This window comes from Callithrix jacchus, chromosome 5 (genome assembly GCF_049354715.1).
Source record: "Callithrix jacchus isolate 240 chromosome 5, calJac240_pri, whole genome shotgun sequence".
Taxonomy (NCBI): Eukaryota; Metazoa; Chordata; class Mammalia; order Primates; family Cebidae; genus Callithrix; species Callithrix jacchus.
Window position 1 is genome coordinate 65,631,796 of NC_133506.1, and position 18,264 is coordinate 65,650,059.

An 18,264-nucleotide genomic window follows, 5' to 3' on the forward strand; every position below is an offset into this window, starting at 1 on the left:
TGTGAGCCACTGCACCCAGCCTAAGAACAATTTTTAAAGCTCCATCATTGGCTGGATATAATCCTAGCACTTTGGGAGGCCAAGATGAGTGGACTGCCTGAACTCAGGAGTTCAAGACCAGCCTAGGCAACACAGTGAAACCTCATCTCTACTGAAATACAAAAAAAAAAAAAAAACCCAGAACAAAACAAAACTCTAGGTGTTCACATAGATGAGAAAAAGAAAAAATTAGCTGGGCGTGGAGGTGTGCACCTGTAATCCCAGCTATTTGGGAGGCTGAGACGAGAATCACTTGAACCTAGGAGATGGAGGTTGCAGTGAACCAAGATCTCACCATTGAACTCCAGCCTGGGTGACAGAGTGAGAGACTGTCTCAAAAAAAAAAAAAAAAAAATCAGCCAGGTGTGGTGGTTCACACCTGTAATTCCAGCACTTGGGGAAGCCAAGGCAGGCAGATCACCTGAGGTCAGGAGTTTGAGATCAGCCTGACCAACTTGGAGAAACTCCATTTCTACTAAAAATAAAAAATTAGCTGGGCGTGGTAGCACATGCCTGTAATTTCAGATACTCAGGGAGCTTAGGCAGGAGAATCACTTGAACCTGGGAGGTGGAGGTTGCAGTGAGCCAGATCGCATCATTACACTCCAGCCTGGGCAACAAGAACAAAACTCCATCTGAAAAAAAATTTTTTTTAAATTAATAAATCTCCATCATTAATGCTATACTGTACTGCAGTCAAATAATTTCTTTCAAAAAAGTATATTTTCCTATAAAATCATTGCATCACTTATCTGAAAAAGACTCCAGTCTATAGCTAAATCCATCAGATTACACAGGACAAAGTACTCCTGAGAGTAACTTCATTTCCTTAGATCAGTCTTTGTATTTCCTCACTTTCTTAACCAGAGAGGTAAGTTTTAGAGTTTTGAAATTGTTTTCTGATAAAAAAGTGAAAAAATTTATCAAAATATTAACTTCATAGAACATGAAGTATCTTGTGCTGTGTGAATAACTGAAGATATGAAAGAAGTCAGATTTTTCCCATTCATACTATTACAAATGATAAATGAAAGTTTTTAATCCAATACTGAGACTTTTTTTCCAGGGGAACTGAGTCTTGCTTGCTCTGTCGCCCAGGCTGGAATACAGTGGCGCCATCTCCACTCAATGCAACCTCCACCTCAAAGGTTCAAGCGATTCTCCTGCCTCAGCCTCCTGAGTAGCTGGGATTACTGGTGTCCACCACCACACCCAGCTAACTGTTGCATTTTCAGTAGAGACAGAGGGTTTCACCATGTTATCTGGGCTGGTCTCAAATTCCTCACCTCAAGTGATCTGCCTGTTGTCAGCCTCCCAAAGTGCTGGGATTACAGGCATGAGCCACCATGCCTGACCTCAAACATTGAGATTTTAACATGTCTACTTCTTGTTCTGCTTCACTTTGAAGGCCCATCTATGATTCACTAAGATCTGCTGTCAGCAGGTAATAAAAACAAAAAAGTGATCAAGTTGGTTTATCGGTATGGTGAAATCACTGGGGGATGGACTGGGCTCAGGCACACTTCACTGAAACAGTTGTAAACTTCTTTTAACGGCTTCACCATCTCCTCATTTTTCTATTAGTTACAGCTAACCACTATATTTCATTCATTTTGCAAGATTTGTTACCCATCCAAAATTTACATATGAAAATATTTTCTATTTTGTAATTAGTCTTGAGCCAAAGATTAAGCTACCACTTTTTTCACTAGAAGCATTCCTACCAATCTCAAATCTACTAACTCCAGCATTAAAGGCAAGTGCTGCAAACAGATGACCCACAGCTTTAAATCTTAAGAAATAAAAATATACAGTTTTAGGGCTCTGATATCAATCAGACTTAGATTTAAGTAACACAATATAAGGCACATCTGGATGTCCATTTTTTTTCTTAGTAAGAGCAATCATTTTGGTTTTGCCCTTGCCTTTCACTAGAAGTCCCAAATGTACATTATGAGATGGTTTCGTTTTTGTGTTTTTTTTTTTTTTTTGAAAGAAAAAAAAAGGAGAGAAGGAGAGGAAGAGGAAGAAAAAGAGGGAGAGAGAACAGGAATATTGCTTTATTCTAAAAATGGATATTAATAATGGCCAATAAATATTTTGTGTATTTAAAGTGGAGAATGTATATTTTGTGTATTTAAAGTGGAGAGCTCTATAAATATTTATTAAGTTTACTTGTTCCAGATCTGAGTTCAAGTCCTGAATATCCTTATTAATTTTCTGTCTCATTGAGTCTAAATCTCTTTGTGGGTCTTATGTATCTGGGTTTTAGGACCGTTAGCTCTTATTGTTGCATTGATCCTTTTACCACTGTATCTTTGTTGCTCTGAAATCTATTTTATCAAATGCGAGAATTGCAACTCCTGTTTTTTGTTTATTTATTTATTTTTGCTTTCCATTTGGTTGGTAAATCTTTCTCCAACCCTTTGAGTCTTTGTGTATCTTTGGATATAAAATGGGTCTGGATGTAGTATACCGTTAGGTTTTGGCTGTATCTTTTGATTGGGGGATTTAGTCAATTTAAATTTAGGGTTACTGCCATTTGATGTTAAGTGGCTATTTTATCCATTCGTTGATGTAAATTCTTCTTTATGTTGATGTTCTTTACTTTTTGGTATATTTTTAGAAAGGCTAATACTGGTTGTTCCTTTCTGTGTGTAATGCTTCTTTCAGCAGTTCTTATAAAGCAGGCCTGGTGGTGGTAAAATCTCTGAGTACTTGCTTGTTCATAAAAAATTTTATTTTTCCTTGAATTGTGAAGCTTAGTTTGGCAGGATATGAAATTCTGGGCTGAAAGTTCTGTTCTTTAAGGATGTTGAATATTGGCCCCCACTCTATTCTGGCTTGTAGGGTTTCCGCTGAGAGATCTGCTGTAAGTCTGATAGGCTTCCCTTTGTGGGTAACCTGACCTTTCTCTCTGGCTGCCCTTAGTATTTTCTCCTTCGTTTCAACCCTGGTGAATCTAACGATTATGTGCCTTGGGGTTGCTATTCTTGAGGAATATCTTTGTGGTTTTCTCTGTATTACCTGGGGTTGAATAGTGTCCTGCTTTGCTAGATTGGGAAAATTTTCCTGGATAATATCCTGAAGAGTATTTTCCAGCTTGGATTCATTCTCTCTGTCGCATTCAGGTACACCTATCTGATTAGGTTTTTTCACATAGTCCCATATTTCTTGGAGACTTTGCTCATTCCCTTTTATCCTTTTTTCTCTATTCTTGTCTTCTCGTTTTATCTCATTAAGTTGGTCTTCGACCTCTGATATCCTTTCTTCTGCTTGAACAATTCGAGTGTTTAAACCTGTGCATACTTCTCAGAGTTCCCGTGTTGTATTCTTCAGTTCCATTAATTCACTTATATTCCTCTCTAAGTTGTCTATTCTCAATAGGATTTCGTCAAACCTTTTTTCAAAGTTCTTAGTTTCTTTACATTGGGTTAGAACAAGTTCTTTTAACTCCCAGAAGTTTCTTATCATCCACCTTCTGAAGCCTACTTCAGATAATGGAACACAGTCCTTTTCCATCAGGGCTTGTTCCCTTGCTGATGAGGAACTGCAATCCCCTGTAGCGGGAGAGGGGTTCTGATTTTGGGTATTCTCGGCATTTTTAGGCTGGTTTCTTCCCTTTATTATGAATTTATCCATCTGTCGTCTTCACAATTACCGCCTTTCTAATTAGGTTTCTGAGTGGACGTCCAATTTATTGATTCCCAGTGCTGGAATCCGAGCAACCCACTGTGCCGGCCAAAACAGCAGCGATAAGACTGATGGTGCTCTTCTGCCCAGGAATCTCCAGTCTGGCTTCCTTCTTGAGTCTGTAACAAGCGGCTCTTCCTTCCCGGAGCTCCAAGCATCGGTCAGTAGGGGAACCAATCCTGTTTACTCTGCACGAAGAGCTGCTGCGCCAAGGCACCGGCAAAACTGCTGCGCCGGCCACAAGAGTCGCGCTGGCGACCCGTGGGGCTCCTCCACTTGGAATCTTCTGGTCCATGACTGATGAAAATACGTCTAAAAGTGCAGCGTCCTCTCATTCTCTGCACTTTCACTGGGAGCTACAATCCCGAGCTGTGAGCAAATAGCCATCTTGGATAAAATCCATGAGATGGTTTCTATTATACTCTTGTGATCGTTAATTTTACGTTACAACTTGGCCAGCGTCTTTGATCAAGCATTCATTTAGATGTTGCTGTGAAGATATTTCTTTAAGATAGGATTAACATGTAGGTCAGTAGATTCAGGGTAAAGTCAATTATCTTTATAATGTGGTAAGCCTTATTCTATCAGTTGAAGGCCTTAACAGAAAAAAATACTGACTTCCCAAGGAAGATAGAATTCTGCCAACAGACTGCCTTTGGACTTGAGATGCAACATCACCTATTCCCTAAGTCCCCAGCCTGTCAGCTTACCCTACAGATTTTGAACTTGCAAGCCTTCACAACAGCATGAGCCTATTCCCTAAAATCAACCAATCAATCTCTACAAAGACACAGACACACACACACACACACACACACACACACACACACACACACACTATTGGTCTCGTTTCTCTCGAGAACCTTAATATACTCCCATACTCCTGCAGCAGTATTCTTCTGCTATAATATAGAATTCTTTATTAATATAAGCTTAATCTGTCACTAAACTCTATTGGAATGAATATTCTTCACTCTTCATACTGCTTAAACTCTACTCCTTGGGTACCCTCCAAGCAAATCAATACCTTAAAGGATTACCAAATATAATAAACTGCTCTCCATTCTACAACATACAAGATAGATGTCCTGAATGAGGGCTACCTGAATAAAGTAGGTAACTGAGAACTCATTCTATTCTCGTTTCTTCATCACTTTCTTTCCACTAAGTTTTTTATATTGACAGTCGCAGGTTGTAAGCACCCTCTCATTACTGCTGATCTTTACTCTCTTTACTTTTCTCTCCTTGTTTCTTCTTTCTCAGTCTGTCTACCTTATCACTTCCTGGATTTCTCTTTAAGGACATTAATTAGGATGCATCCTTACTGCCACACCAGGCCCATCAAACACGTTAGATATAATCTTCATCCCAGATGTGTTCATTTGTCAATGGATGCTCAAAGACTACTACTTCACTGCCCCTCAAAAAAGAGAAACCTTCCCATTTTGTCTTCGAAATAAAGCCATTTTGAACACCTGAAGGTTCTAAAGAAACTGAATTCTAATTTAGATTTTGTCATATATAGCTTTTCCTGTGCTTTTTATCTGGTATCAGTTGTTCTGTATTATACACATGTACAGTCCTTCCAGGACCCCCTTGGATACTAATAGGATGCCTGAATCCCTTATATAAAATGGTATAGTATTTGCATATAACCTACACACATACTCTCATATACTTAAAATAATCTCTAGATTATTTAGAATACCTAAAATAATAATAAAAGCTATGTAAATAGTTGTTATACTCCATTGTTTAGGGAATAATGACAAGAAAACTGCAAGTTCACTACTGACACAACTATCATTTTGTCTGAATAGTTTCAATATGGAGTTGGTTGAATCCACAATACAAAACCCATGGATATGAAGGGCCAACTGCATATGCCTATAAATAGTGGGAGGGAATGTAAAAAAAGAAAAACATTTCTTTTTTAGTATGATTTTCAAGATTGTGGGTCAATGTTTTCTTTTAAATTTACATTAATGTTGACCTGCAGTGGTGGTGTACTATAATCTCTGCCCAGTGGGAGGCAGAGGTGGGAGGACTGCTTGAGTCCAGAAGTTTGACACCAGCCTGGGCAACACAGCAAGACCCATCTCTTAAAAAAAAAAATTATAAAATTTAGCCATGCATGGTGCCACAGCCTGTAGTCCTAGCTACTCAGGGGGCTAAGATGGGAGTAGAGCTCAGGATTTCAAGGCTTCAGTGAAATCAGTGCCTATGAAGGCACCACTGCACTCCAGCCTATGCAACAGAGCTTTTTGTTGTTGTTTTTGTTTGTTTGCAGAAAGTGATTTATTTAGGCAGACAGAAAGAGAGAAAAAGATGAGAGAGAGAAAGCTTCCAGGAGGATTGCCGACGGGGACCCAAGTATGGAATCCCAGAGAGGAAAGCAGCTTCCACACTGAGTGGAAGGGGACTGCAGAGGGGGAAATCCCAGAGACAGAGAAAGCCTCCACTAAGATGGTGGAAGGGGAGCCAAAGATGGATCCCTGCAACAGAGCTTTTATAAAAGTGATCTTTAAAAATCCTTCAAGAAGAAAACACAGTTGCCTTATTTATTATATAACTATGCAGTCTTCCTGGGATGTTATAATAAAGACACATTCTTTCCATCTATATTAACTTTGTTGCTTTCTATCTAGACCAAGGGTCAGGAAACCACAAAGATAGTAAGTATTTTAGGTTTTGTGGGCAATTCAGATTCTGTAGCAACTGTTCTGCGACTGTAGTAAGAAAGCAACAATAAATATTGGCTAGGTGCCATGGCTCACTAATCCAGCACTTTGGGAGGCTGAGGCAGGAAGATCCCTTGAGCTCAGGAGTTTGAGATCAGCCTGGGCACAAGAGCAAGACCTTGTTTCTACCAAAAAATTTAAAAATTAGCCAGGCATGGTGGCACACACATGCAGTCCAAGCTACTCAGGAGGCTAAGGTAGGAGGGTAGATTGAGCCTGGGAGGTTGAGGCTGCAGCAGTGAGCTATGATCACATCACTGCACTCTAGCCTGGGCAACAGAGCAAGATCATATCTACACACACACACACACACACACACACACACACACACAATATATAGGGCTTGGCACAGTGGCTCACACCTGTAATCCCAGCACTTTGGGAGGTCGAGGTGGGTCGATCACCCTGAGGTCAGCAGTTCAAGACCAGCCTGGCCAACATGGCGAAACTCCATCTCTACTAAAAATTACAAAAATTAGCCGGGCATGGTGGCATGCACCTGTACTCTCAGCTACTCAGGAGGCTAAGTCAGAAGAACTGCTTGAACCTGGGAGGCAGAGGTTGCAGTGAGCTGAAATCCACTGCACTCCAACCTGGGTGACTCAATCTCAAAACAAACAAAAGATACGCGCGTGTACGCGCACACACACGTACATTATAAAGAAAAAGATATACCTTTGTTCCAATAAAACTTTATGGACACTGAAATTTGAATTTCACTTTTTCTTTTTTTACAAATTATTAATTTATCAAATGGATTTCATAAAATTATTTTACAAAATATTTTCTTTTGATTTCTCAACCACTAAAAATTGAAAAAAAAAAAAGCAAGCAAAAAACATTTTTAGGCTTACAGTACAAAATCAGGTAGCAGGCCAGGCATGCTGGCTCACACCAGTAATCTCAGCATTTGTGGAGGCCGAGGCAGGAGGATCGCCTGAGCTCAGGAGTCTGAGACCAGCCTGGACAAAAAAGTGAGATCCCCACCTCTACAAAAAATCAAAAACTTAGCCAGGTATAGTATGCGTCTTGTGATCACAGCTATACAGGAGGCTAAGGCAGAGGGATTGCTTGAGCCCAGGAAGTCAAGGCTACAGAGAAGCCATGTTCAGGACACAGCATTCCAGCGTGGGGGCAGAGATCCCATCTCAAAACAAAAAGAGGTGGTAGACACCTACCTACAGCAGGATCTGGCTTGCTACTTATAATTTTCAAACCCTCTTACGTCTAGAAATTATCCAATGCAGCTACTTCTAACAGTATTATCTTCACAAGATCGTCGGGCAGATTAAAAGAGTTGATTCATGTAAAATACTTAGAACAGTGCCTCATACATATTAAAAAATGGTTTTATCCACATGTATGTCACTCTTAGTTTCTTTTTCTCCTCCACTCTGTTTAATAATTCTTCATTGTGTTAGCCTCTAACACCAAAATGTTTTGCCTAATTCGGATTATTATAAACAAGAAAATATCCTTCACTATTGAGATAGAAAAAGTATCCAATTATGATTCATAAGTTTTTCCTGGAAACTAATTTTCTCCTTGTCAAAAATCCAAAGTAAATGTATCCACCTGCAAACATTAAAAATAAAAATTTTTAATGTACCCACAAAAATTAATAATAAAATTTTAATGTTCCCACACACACAAATTTAAGTATCCATCTGCAATTTAACCATAGCAGTACTCCACTTAACTTAAATCTCCTACTTAAAACCTCAGAGGAGGATATGAAGATTTCTAATTTTTGGCCAGGCATGGTAGCTCATGCCTATAGTCCCAGCACTTTGGGAGGCCAAGGCAGATGAACCACAAGGTCAGGAGTTCAAGAGTAGCGTAGTCAACATAGTGAAACCTCATCTCCACTAAAATCGAAAAAAAAAATTAGCTGGGCATGGTGGTGTGCACCTGCAGTCCCAGCTACTTGGGACTGAGGCAGGGGAATCACTTGAACCTGGGAGGCCAAGGTTGCAGTGAGCCAAAATTGCACCACTGTACTCCAGCCAGGCGACAGAACAAGACTCCATCACAAAAACAAAACCAAAAACAAAAGCAAAAAAAGGTTTCTTATTTTCAGCTCACCGATGCAGTTGCACTTAGGAATAACTTGTCTATAAATGCATCACTACATTATGATCAAACTCACAGCTTATGAGTTCAGGTTTAGAGGACAAGTTGAGCATCCCTAATACAAAAATCCAAAATGGGTCAGGCATGGTGGCTCACACCTGTAATTGCAGCACTTTGGGAGGCCAAGGCAGGTGGATCACTTGAGGCCAGAAGTTTGAGACCACCTGGCCAACATGGCGAAACCCTCTATCTACAAGAAGCACAAAAATTAGTGGAGTGTGGTGGCATACGCTTGTAATCACAGCTACTCGGGAGGCTGAGACATAAGAATTGCTTGAGCCTGAGAGGTGAAGGTTGGTTGCAATAAGCCAAGATGGTGCCACTGCATCAGCCTGGGTGGCAGAGTGAGGCTCTGTCTTAAAAAAAAAAAAAAAGGGCCGGGCACGGTGGCTCACGCCTGTAATCCCAGCACTTTGGGAGGCCGAGGCGGGTGGATCACGAGGTCAGGAGATCGAGACCATCCTGGTCAACATGGTGAAACCCTGTCTCTACTAAAAATACAAAAAAAAAAATAAGCTGGGCACAGTGGCATGTGCCTGTAATCCCCGCTACTAAGGAGGCTGAGTCAGGAGAATTGCCTGAACCCAGGAGGTGGAGGTTGCGGTGAGCCGAGATTGCGCCATTGCACTCCAGTCTGGGTGACAAGAGCAAAACTCCGTCTCAAAAAAAAAAAAAAGAAATCCAAAATTTTTGAGTACTAACATGACGCTTTAAGTGGAAAAATTCCATACCTGACCTCATATGACAGGTCACAGTTAAAACTTTGTTTCATGCACAAAATGATTTAAGATATTGTATACAATTACCTTCAGTTTATGTGTATCAGTTTATGTGTATATTTAATATTATGTGTATTAAATATAAATGAATTTGTGTTTAGACTTGAGTCCCATTCACAAGACATCTCATTAGGTATATGCAAATACTCCAAAATCTAAAAAACAAATCAAAAACACTTCTGGTCCCAAACATTTTAGATAAAGAATGATCAACCTGTACTTTACCAAAGAAAGTCTCTCACTCTGGCCTGACCCACCATAACAGCAAAATTTCAGTCCAAAAATAGAAAGGCCAGGCACACTGGCTCACGCCTATAATCCCAGCACTTTAGGAGGCTGAAGTGGGAGCATCACTTGAGCCCAGGAGTTCCAGGCTGCAGTGAGCTATGATCATGCCATTACACTCCAGTCTGTGAGACACAGTGAGACCTTGTCTCAAAATACACACACACACACACACACACACACACACACGCTCCCTAGAATGCAAGTGAAGCCTCTTATCCTCAGAAAGGCATAATGAGATAATGAGGTTGCATTCCACATAAGAATCGCTTGAACCTGAGGTGGAGAGTCTTCATTATTAAAATTGTTTATTTTGGGTACATGTCCCTAAGTCTTATATCTGGCACTTTCCATTCACTTTTAACGATTTTTTTAAATTTTTTTAGAGACAGAGTTTCACTCTTTCACCAGGCTGGACCTCCTGGGCTCAAGTGATCCTCCCATATCAGCCTCCTGAGTAGTTGGCAACATAGGCACATGTCCACATGCTGAGCTGAATTTTTCATGTTTTGTTCCTAGGCTGGTCTTGAACTCCTGGGCTCAAGTGATCCTCCCACCACAGCCTCCCAGAGTGCTAGGATTACAAGCATAAGCCACTGTGCCCAGCTCTGTTTACTGTCAAGATTCAGCCTGAAGGTAGCCCATCACTACCTTTGTGAAGCCCTCCCTGATAAGCCCATTTCCCTTGGCAGCAGTAGATACTGTCTTCTTCAGAAGTATAATCCTCATAGCTATCATTTGCTGCTTGTCATTACATGACAGGCCCCTTCCTACATTAATTCTTACAACACTGGGCAACGAAACTAAGTTAGGCCATGTATCCAAGGCATGAGGACATAGAGAAGGCCAAGTAGCCAAGATTCTGTTTTTATCTGTTTACACATTTGGATTCTGCATACAGTTTTTTGGGGAAACGTTTCCACTAAGATAAATTTGAAAAATCACTCATTCTAAACTGCTCCCTTCACATTATTTGTGATTGTGTATTAAGCTGTCACTAGTACCAGACTGACCTGCTCAGTAGCAAACACTAAACTGAATTTCATCTTTGCATCTTTAGTATCAGGCAGTTTCTGGCATTCAACAAACGTTTGTAAGTAAGAATCAAGCTTTGAAAGTAAGACTTAACTTAGGGCCAGGCACAGTGGTTCACTCCTGTAATCACAGCACTTTGAGAGGCCAAGGTGGTTGGATCGCCTGAGATCAGGAGTTTGAGACCAGCCTGGCCAACATGGTGAAACCGTGTCTCTACTAAAAATACAAAGAAGTAGACAGGAGTGGTGGCAGGTGCCTATAATCCTAGCTACTCAAGAGGCAGAGGCAAGGGAATCACTTGAACCTAAGAGGTGGAGGTTGCAGTGAGCCAGGATTGCACCACTGCACTCCAGCCTGGACAACAAGAGCGAGACTCATCTCAAAAAAAAAAAAAAAAAAAAAAATTAGCTGGGCGTGGTGGCACACAACTGTAGTCCCAGCTACTTGGCAGAATCACTTGAACCCAGGAGACAGAAATTGCAGTAAGCCACTGCACTCCAGCCTAAGTGACAGAGTAAGACTCTGTCTCAAAAAAAAAAAAAAAGTTTTCCTAGAATGGTACATTTATTCAATATTCAAAGCTTTATTTTAACAAAATATCAATTATTCAACAACTGTCAAACAGTATTGGCAAAAGATAAAACACTGTTTAAATTGTCATACCAAAACACTACTAGTGTTAAACCACTAAAAACTGCAAATAATGGTTCAACCTAATACTTATCAATGATATTTAAACAGCATTAGCAAGCCTCTCAGGAGCTAGGATAAACAGCAGAACTTAAAGGTTTTAGTTACTATTCTAACTAGTTTTGACCCAAAACAATTAAGCAAAACACAGAGTAACGACCCCCTCTGTGACTTCATAGTACTTCATACATACACATATTTAATACTTCTCACACTACACTGTTATTATCTGCCCTGATGTTGTCTCAACAACCCCTGACACAATATTCATTATATCTCAACCAAATTCATGGTAATTAATTAATGCACAGTAGGCATCTAGTGTTTCTAAATAATTACTGTAGGCATCCTAGTAAAAACTAAGATCAAAATTTACTGCGTTCTCAGAAAGTAAAGATGTACTGTATCACTTTATTCTCACTCTTCTCTTTTAAAATTCAAGAGGCCGGGCATGGTGGCTCATGCCTATAATCCAAGCACTTTGGAGGCCAAGGCAGGCGGATCACCTGAGGTCGGGAGTTCAAGACCAGCCTGACCAACATGGTGAAACCCTGTCTTTAAAAAAATAAATAAATAAATAATCAAAAGAAACATGCTAAAACCTGGACAATAAGATACATCAAACACCAGCTGTTTGAGGCTGGTTTCCATGTTTTTTTTTTTTAATTAGCTGGGCATGGTGGTCCACAGCTATAGTCCCAGGGAGGCTGAGGTGGAAAAATCGCTTGAGCCCAGGAGGTCAAGGCTGCAGTAAGTTGTGATAGTGCCAGTCACTGTACTCCAGCCTGGATGACAGAGCAAGAACCTGTACAGCTTGAAAGAAAAGGAAGGCTAGGTGCCTCATGTCTGTAATCCAACATTCTTCTTTTTCACTTGAGACAGAGTCTTGCTCTGTCGCCCAGGTTGGAGTGCAGTGGCGCGATCTAGGCTCCAACTCCCAGGTTCAAGCAATTTTCATGCCTCAACCTCCCAAGTAGCTGGGATTACAGCTGTGCACCAACATGCCCAGCTAATTTTTGTATTTTTAGTATAGACAGGGTTTTCACCATGTTGGCCAGGCTGGTCTCGAACTCCTGACCTCAGGTGATCTACCCGCCACAGGCTCCGAAAGTACTAGAATGACAGCATGAGCCACCGCACCAGCCTGTAATCCAACATTCAAGTGCAAAGTGCAACTGTCCAAGTGTTATGACAATCCAACTGGAAAACAGGCACAATTTCCCTCAATGGAACTAATTTCTAGTTTATTATTACCCACACCAATGCTTGTATCCACTAAGGCAAGTAACAGAAATAACCACATTCTCAGTGTCAATTATCTGATCTATTTACTGAGAATCAGGTATCCAGCATTTAAATTAAACAACATATATCTATGTCCCATATAGCTCAGCACATAGTTTAACCTATATGCCCTATCTATGGAAAGCTACATATAGCTCAGCACATAGTTTAACCTATATGCCCTATCTATGGAAAGCTACATGAAACATAAAAGCAATGTTAAATGATAGCCCCAGTCCATATGAAACTTAAAATATAGTTGAAGATGTGAGCTATATATGTATTCACTCACTGAATATTCTGCTAGGCTCTGTGATATAAGGTTGTAATGTAAAAATTAAGTGCAATCCAGTAAAGAAACACATAATCTAGTTAAGGTGAGTTTGTAGGGCAGAGATAGGAAGAGAATATGACATGAGCTAAGGACTAATCAAGTCAGCATTATAAACTGAAAGACTAAAAAAGATGATGAAAATGATTGGCAATTTTCTGAGGCAGGTTTTGGAGGAGGAAAAAAGATGCTGAATAAAACATAACAAAATATCCAAATGCAAAACTATCTTAAGCAGCTGGGAAATACAGCATTCCTAAAAAGTTGAGGCTAAAGATGGTAAACTGATAGATATAAAGGGCAATCATGAGTAAGAAAACAGAGTGGATTTTACCCTGAATTCAAGACATTCAGCAGTGAAGATAAGGGGAAAAAAAAAATACAGTTCTAGTAGAGTCAAAGATCTCACTTGTTTTTAAATAACTTGGCTGATGAAAGGTTGAGTCACCTAAAAATAAACAACAGTGGTAGAGCTGCGTTTTCAAAGTTCAATTAAAAACAAAATTATCGTCCAGCCACAGTGGCTCATGCCTCCAACCACTTTGGGAGGCCAAGGCGGGCAAATAATTTGAGGCCAGGAGTTCAAGACCAACTGGCCAACATGGCAAAACCCTGTCTCTACTAAAAATACAAAAATTAGGTGGGCGTTGTAGCACACGCCTGCAATCCCAGCTACTTGGGAGGCTGAGGCACGAGAATTGCTTGAACCCAGGAGGCGGAAGCTAAAGTGAGCCGAGATTGTGCCACTGCACTCCAGCATGGGCGACAAAGAAGACCCTGTCTTAAAAAAAAAAAAAAAAAATTTACTGAGCAGACAGACCAAAATGTGTTTGTAATCCAAAGCCTGGGCCATCCATTCGCAGTCTCTGAAAAAGGCACTTAATGAATATGGTGCTGCAAGGTTGAGATTACACTAGTTTTCAATCCCTCTGCTTAAAACCTTCCTGGTACATGCCTGGCTGCAGTTGATCACGCCTGTAATCCCAGCACTTTGGGAGGCTGAAGTGGACAGATCACCTGAAGTCAGGAATTCAAGACCAGCGTAGCCAACATGGTGAAATCCCATTTCTACTAACAAAAAAATAATTAGCCAGGCATGGTGGTGGGTGCCTGTAATCCCAACTACCTGGAAGGCTGATGCAGAATTGCTTGAATCTCTGAGGCAGAGGTTGCAGTGAGCCAAGACCATACCACTGCACTCCAGCCTGGGCAAGAAGAGTGAAATGTCTCAAAAAAGCAAATAAACAAACAAAAAGAACTGGGTGTGCTGGCTCATGCCTGTAATCCCAGCACTTTGGGAGACCAAGGCAGGCAGACCACCTAATGTCAGAAGTTCAAGACCAGCCTGGCCAACATGGTAAAACCCTGTCTCCACTAAAAACATAAAAATTAGCCAGGCATGGTGTTGTGCACCTGTAGTCCAAGATACTAAGAGACTGAGGCAGGAGAACTGCTTGAACCAGGGAGACAGAGATTGAATTGCAATGAGCTGAAATCGCGCCACTGCACTACAGCCTGGGAGACAAAGTGAAGACTCCACCTCAAAAAGAAAAAAAAAAAGAACTTCCTGAAAAAAAGGTGTATACACAGATAAAGTATCTTACATTTGCACAGAGCTTCATGATTTACAAATTGTTTCCATTATCTTTTTTTTTTTTTTTTTTGAGATGAAGTCTCACTGCCATGCCTGGCTACTTTTTTTATTTTTAGGAGAGGCGACAAGCCACTGCACCCAGCCAAAAAACATCTTGGAAATCTTGGATTTCTTTTTCTCTTTTTTCTTTTTTTGAGTTGGAGTCTTACTCTGTCGCCTAGGCTGGAGTACAGTGGCACAGTATAGGCTCACTACAACCTCCTGGGTTTCAAATGATTCTCATGCCTCAGCCTCCCGAGTAGCTGACTACAGGCACACATCACCACATCCGGTATTTTTGTATTTTTAGTAGTGAGGTGGTTTTGCCATGTTGACCTTGGGCTCCGAAAGTGCTGGGATTACAGGCATGATCCACCATGCCCGGACTGTTTTCATATCTTCTTAATCTTCAAATGCACTATGGTGCTACCCTCAGAGTTACATGCACAAAAATGCAGGGATCACAAACTCATGTCTTGCTGTGTCGCCCATACTGGCCTCGAACTCCTGGACTCAAGCAATCCCCCTGCCTCAGCCTCCCAAAGTGCTGGCATCAGAGGCATGAGCCGCGACATCCAGCCTTGTTCATATTTATCGTATTAAAATATTCTTCATTTCTGGAAAAATATGCTCTTTTCCAGTTTTCTTGAGTACTACCGCTGTCAAGTCATATTTTTTTCATTTTTGAAAGAAATATCATCAATAGAGAAGTATTTCTCCATCATAAAATACAAGGGCAATAATAAACACCAACAGGGAGTACCAGAAACTTGTTCCACTGGAGAGCTTATGCTCACCTAAAGGAAGGCAGCTGGAGCCGGGTACAACGGCTCACTCCTACAATCTCTAACTCTGGCAGGCCAAGGCAGGAGGATCACCAGGAGTTTGAGACCAGCCCCAGCAACACAGTGAGACCACATCTCTAGTGGGGAAAGAGCGGGGAATTTAAAAAGAGAGCAGCTGTAATTCAGCTTGGGTTAACTGCTGTCATGGGAAAATATGGGCTGCCTGTTGACAGAGCTCCTAATTTTTCAGGATAACCAAAATATAGAGACTTTATGTAAAACAGCTAGTTTTTAAATGTTGGCTCAAAAAAATTTTAACCATCAATGCAGAGAAATATGTCTACAAACTGAGTTTGCCCTGCAGACTCCCAGTATGCAACCCTTGGCCAGATACTGAATAAATATGGGTTGTGTGAATGGTTGAAGAGATGGAAGAAAATGAAACAACGTTTAGGAATGTATGGTCTAAAATTGATGCAATAATATTACCCATTCTTTATTCAACTCAAAGCATAAACCAAAGAACAAATATTTTATTTAATTAACCTGAGGGTGAATTCTGCAGTGCAAAAACAAATTATTATTTATTTTTAGAGATCAGGTCTCACCCTGCTGTCCAGGTTGAAGCACAGTGGCACAAATGTAGCTCACTGCTGTAACCTTAAGCTCCTGGAGACCACAGGCATATGCCACCACATCGGCTAATGTATTTTTTGTAGAGACAAGCTGTCACTATGTTGCCCAGGCTGGTGTCAAATTCCTGGCCTCAAGCAATCCTCCTGCTTTGGCCTCCCAAAGCGTTGAGATTACAGATGTGAGGCACCACGCCCAGCCCAAATAAACACATGGTGTCATCTCATTAGCAAACATCTTGCTTATGTTCACCATAGCATTGTCTGTAATAGTAAAAAGTTGTAAACAATCTAAATGTCCATTTCTGTAGTCTAGACATGAAGAAAATATGGTACAGGGCTGGGTGCAGTGGCTCACATCTGTAATCCCAACACTTTGGGAGGCTAAGGTGGGCAGATCACAAGGTCAGGAGTTCGACACCAGCCTAGCCAACGTAGTGAAACCTCATCTCTACTCAAAATACAAAAAACAGCCAGGGATGGTGATGCGTGCCTGTGATCCTAGCTCCTCGGAAGGCTGAGGCACAGAATCGCTTGAACCTGGGAGGCAGAGGCTGCAATGAGCCAAGATGGTGCCACCATGCTCCAGCCTGGGTGACGGCAGGCCTCCATCTCAAGTAATAATAATAATAATAATAATAATAGGCCAGGCGTGGTGGCTCATGCCTGTAATCCCAGCACTTTGGGAGGCCAAGGTAGGGGGATCACGAGGTCAGGAGACGGAGACTATCCTACCCCATCTCTACTAAAATACAAAAAACAAATTAGCTGGGTGTGGTGCGGCATGCCTGTAGTCCCAGCTACTACGGAGGATGATGCAGGGAAACTGCTTTAACCCAGGAGGTTGACCTTCCTATGAGCCTCCACTGCACTCCAGCCTGACAACAGAGCAAGACTCCATCTCAAAAAATAAATACATAAATAAAAGGACATCAACGGTAATAATGCCTCCTTAAATAAAGACAAAAAAACTGTAATCCCAGCACTTTGGGAGGCCAAGCCCTGCAGATCACAAGGTCAGGAGATTGAGACCATTCTGGACAACATGGTGAAACCCCATCTGTACCAAAAATACAAAAATCATCCAGGTGTGGTGATGCATGCCTGTAATCCCAGCAACTCAGGAGGCTGAGGCAGGAGAATCACTTGAACCCAGGAGGCAGAGGTTGTGTGAGCCAAGATCATGCCTCTGCACTCCAGGCTGGGCAACAGAGTGAGACTCCAGCTCAAAAAAAAAAAAAAAAAAGGTCTGAAGCAAACATGACAAAATGTTAAAATGTTAACATCTGTCAATTCTGGTAATAGGTATATGGCTATTCTAATATTACTGCAGTACTTTTTCTGAACACTTGACATATTCATAATAAAAATAAAAAATTAAACTATAAATAAACAAAATTAAATTTTAGCTGGGCACGATGGCTCACACTTGTAATCCCAGCACTTCAGGAGGCCGAGGCAGGTGGATCACCTGAAGTCAGGAGTTCAAGACCAGCGTGGCCAACATGGTGAAACTCCATCTCTACTAAAAATACAAAAATTAGCCAGGCGCAGTGGTGGGTGCCTGTAATTCCAGCTACTCAGGAGGCTGAGGCAGAAGAATCGCTGCAACTGGGGAAGGCGAGGCTGCAGTGAGCCAAAACTGCACCACTGCACTCCAGCCTAGGCAACAAGAATGAAACACTATCTCAAAATAAATAAATAAAATTAAAATAAAGAAAACTCAAAAAGTACTTTTTTCATTGAGCACAGGCCTCATGACAGGCCTTCTGACAGGTAACAAGTTGGATATGTAAAAAGCACTGAAGGATATGAAGCCCTCCTATGAAGAATTTTGGAGTTGAGTATTTAAGGATCATAATCTGGCTTACAAATCATGTGAACTTGGGCAAACCTGCAAACTTCCTAAACCTATTTACCCATTTTTAAAAAGGGACTAATACTACCACCTTCCTCAAACAGCTGCAGTGAAGCTCAATGCAACAGTCAATATTTAAGGATTTGTCTACCTTTGTATAGCCCTCACCTACAACTCAAGAATAGTGAAGTAATACAAAGACAATAATTTCGCTTTTGCACTTTTATATACATAGCAAGGTAAAAGACTGCTTTCCTAGTGTCCAAGAACAGACAACAAATCATTTTTACCATCAAAAGAAAGCAGAAAGGTCATCTCATCTTAATCATCTTCATCATCACCATAA

The 18,264-nt window shown here is 41.0% G+C and overlaps 1 protein-coding gene across 22 annotated transcripts in view; it reads right to left on the minus strand.

Moving 5' to 3' along the window:
- Positions 1-18,264, minus strand: part of PAFAH1B1 (platelet activating factor acetylhydrolase 1b regulatory subunit 1) — a 95,718-nt gene that overhangs the window by 64,162 nt on the left and 13,292 nt on the right. The window lies entirely within an intron of this gene.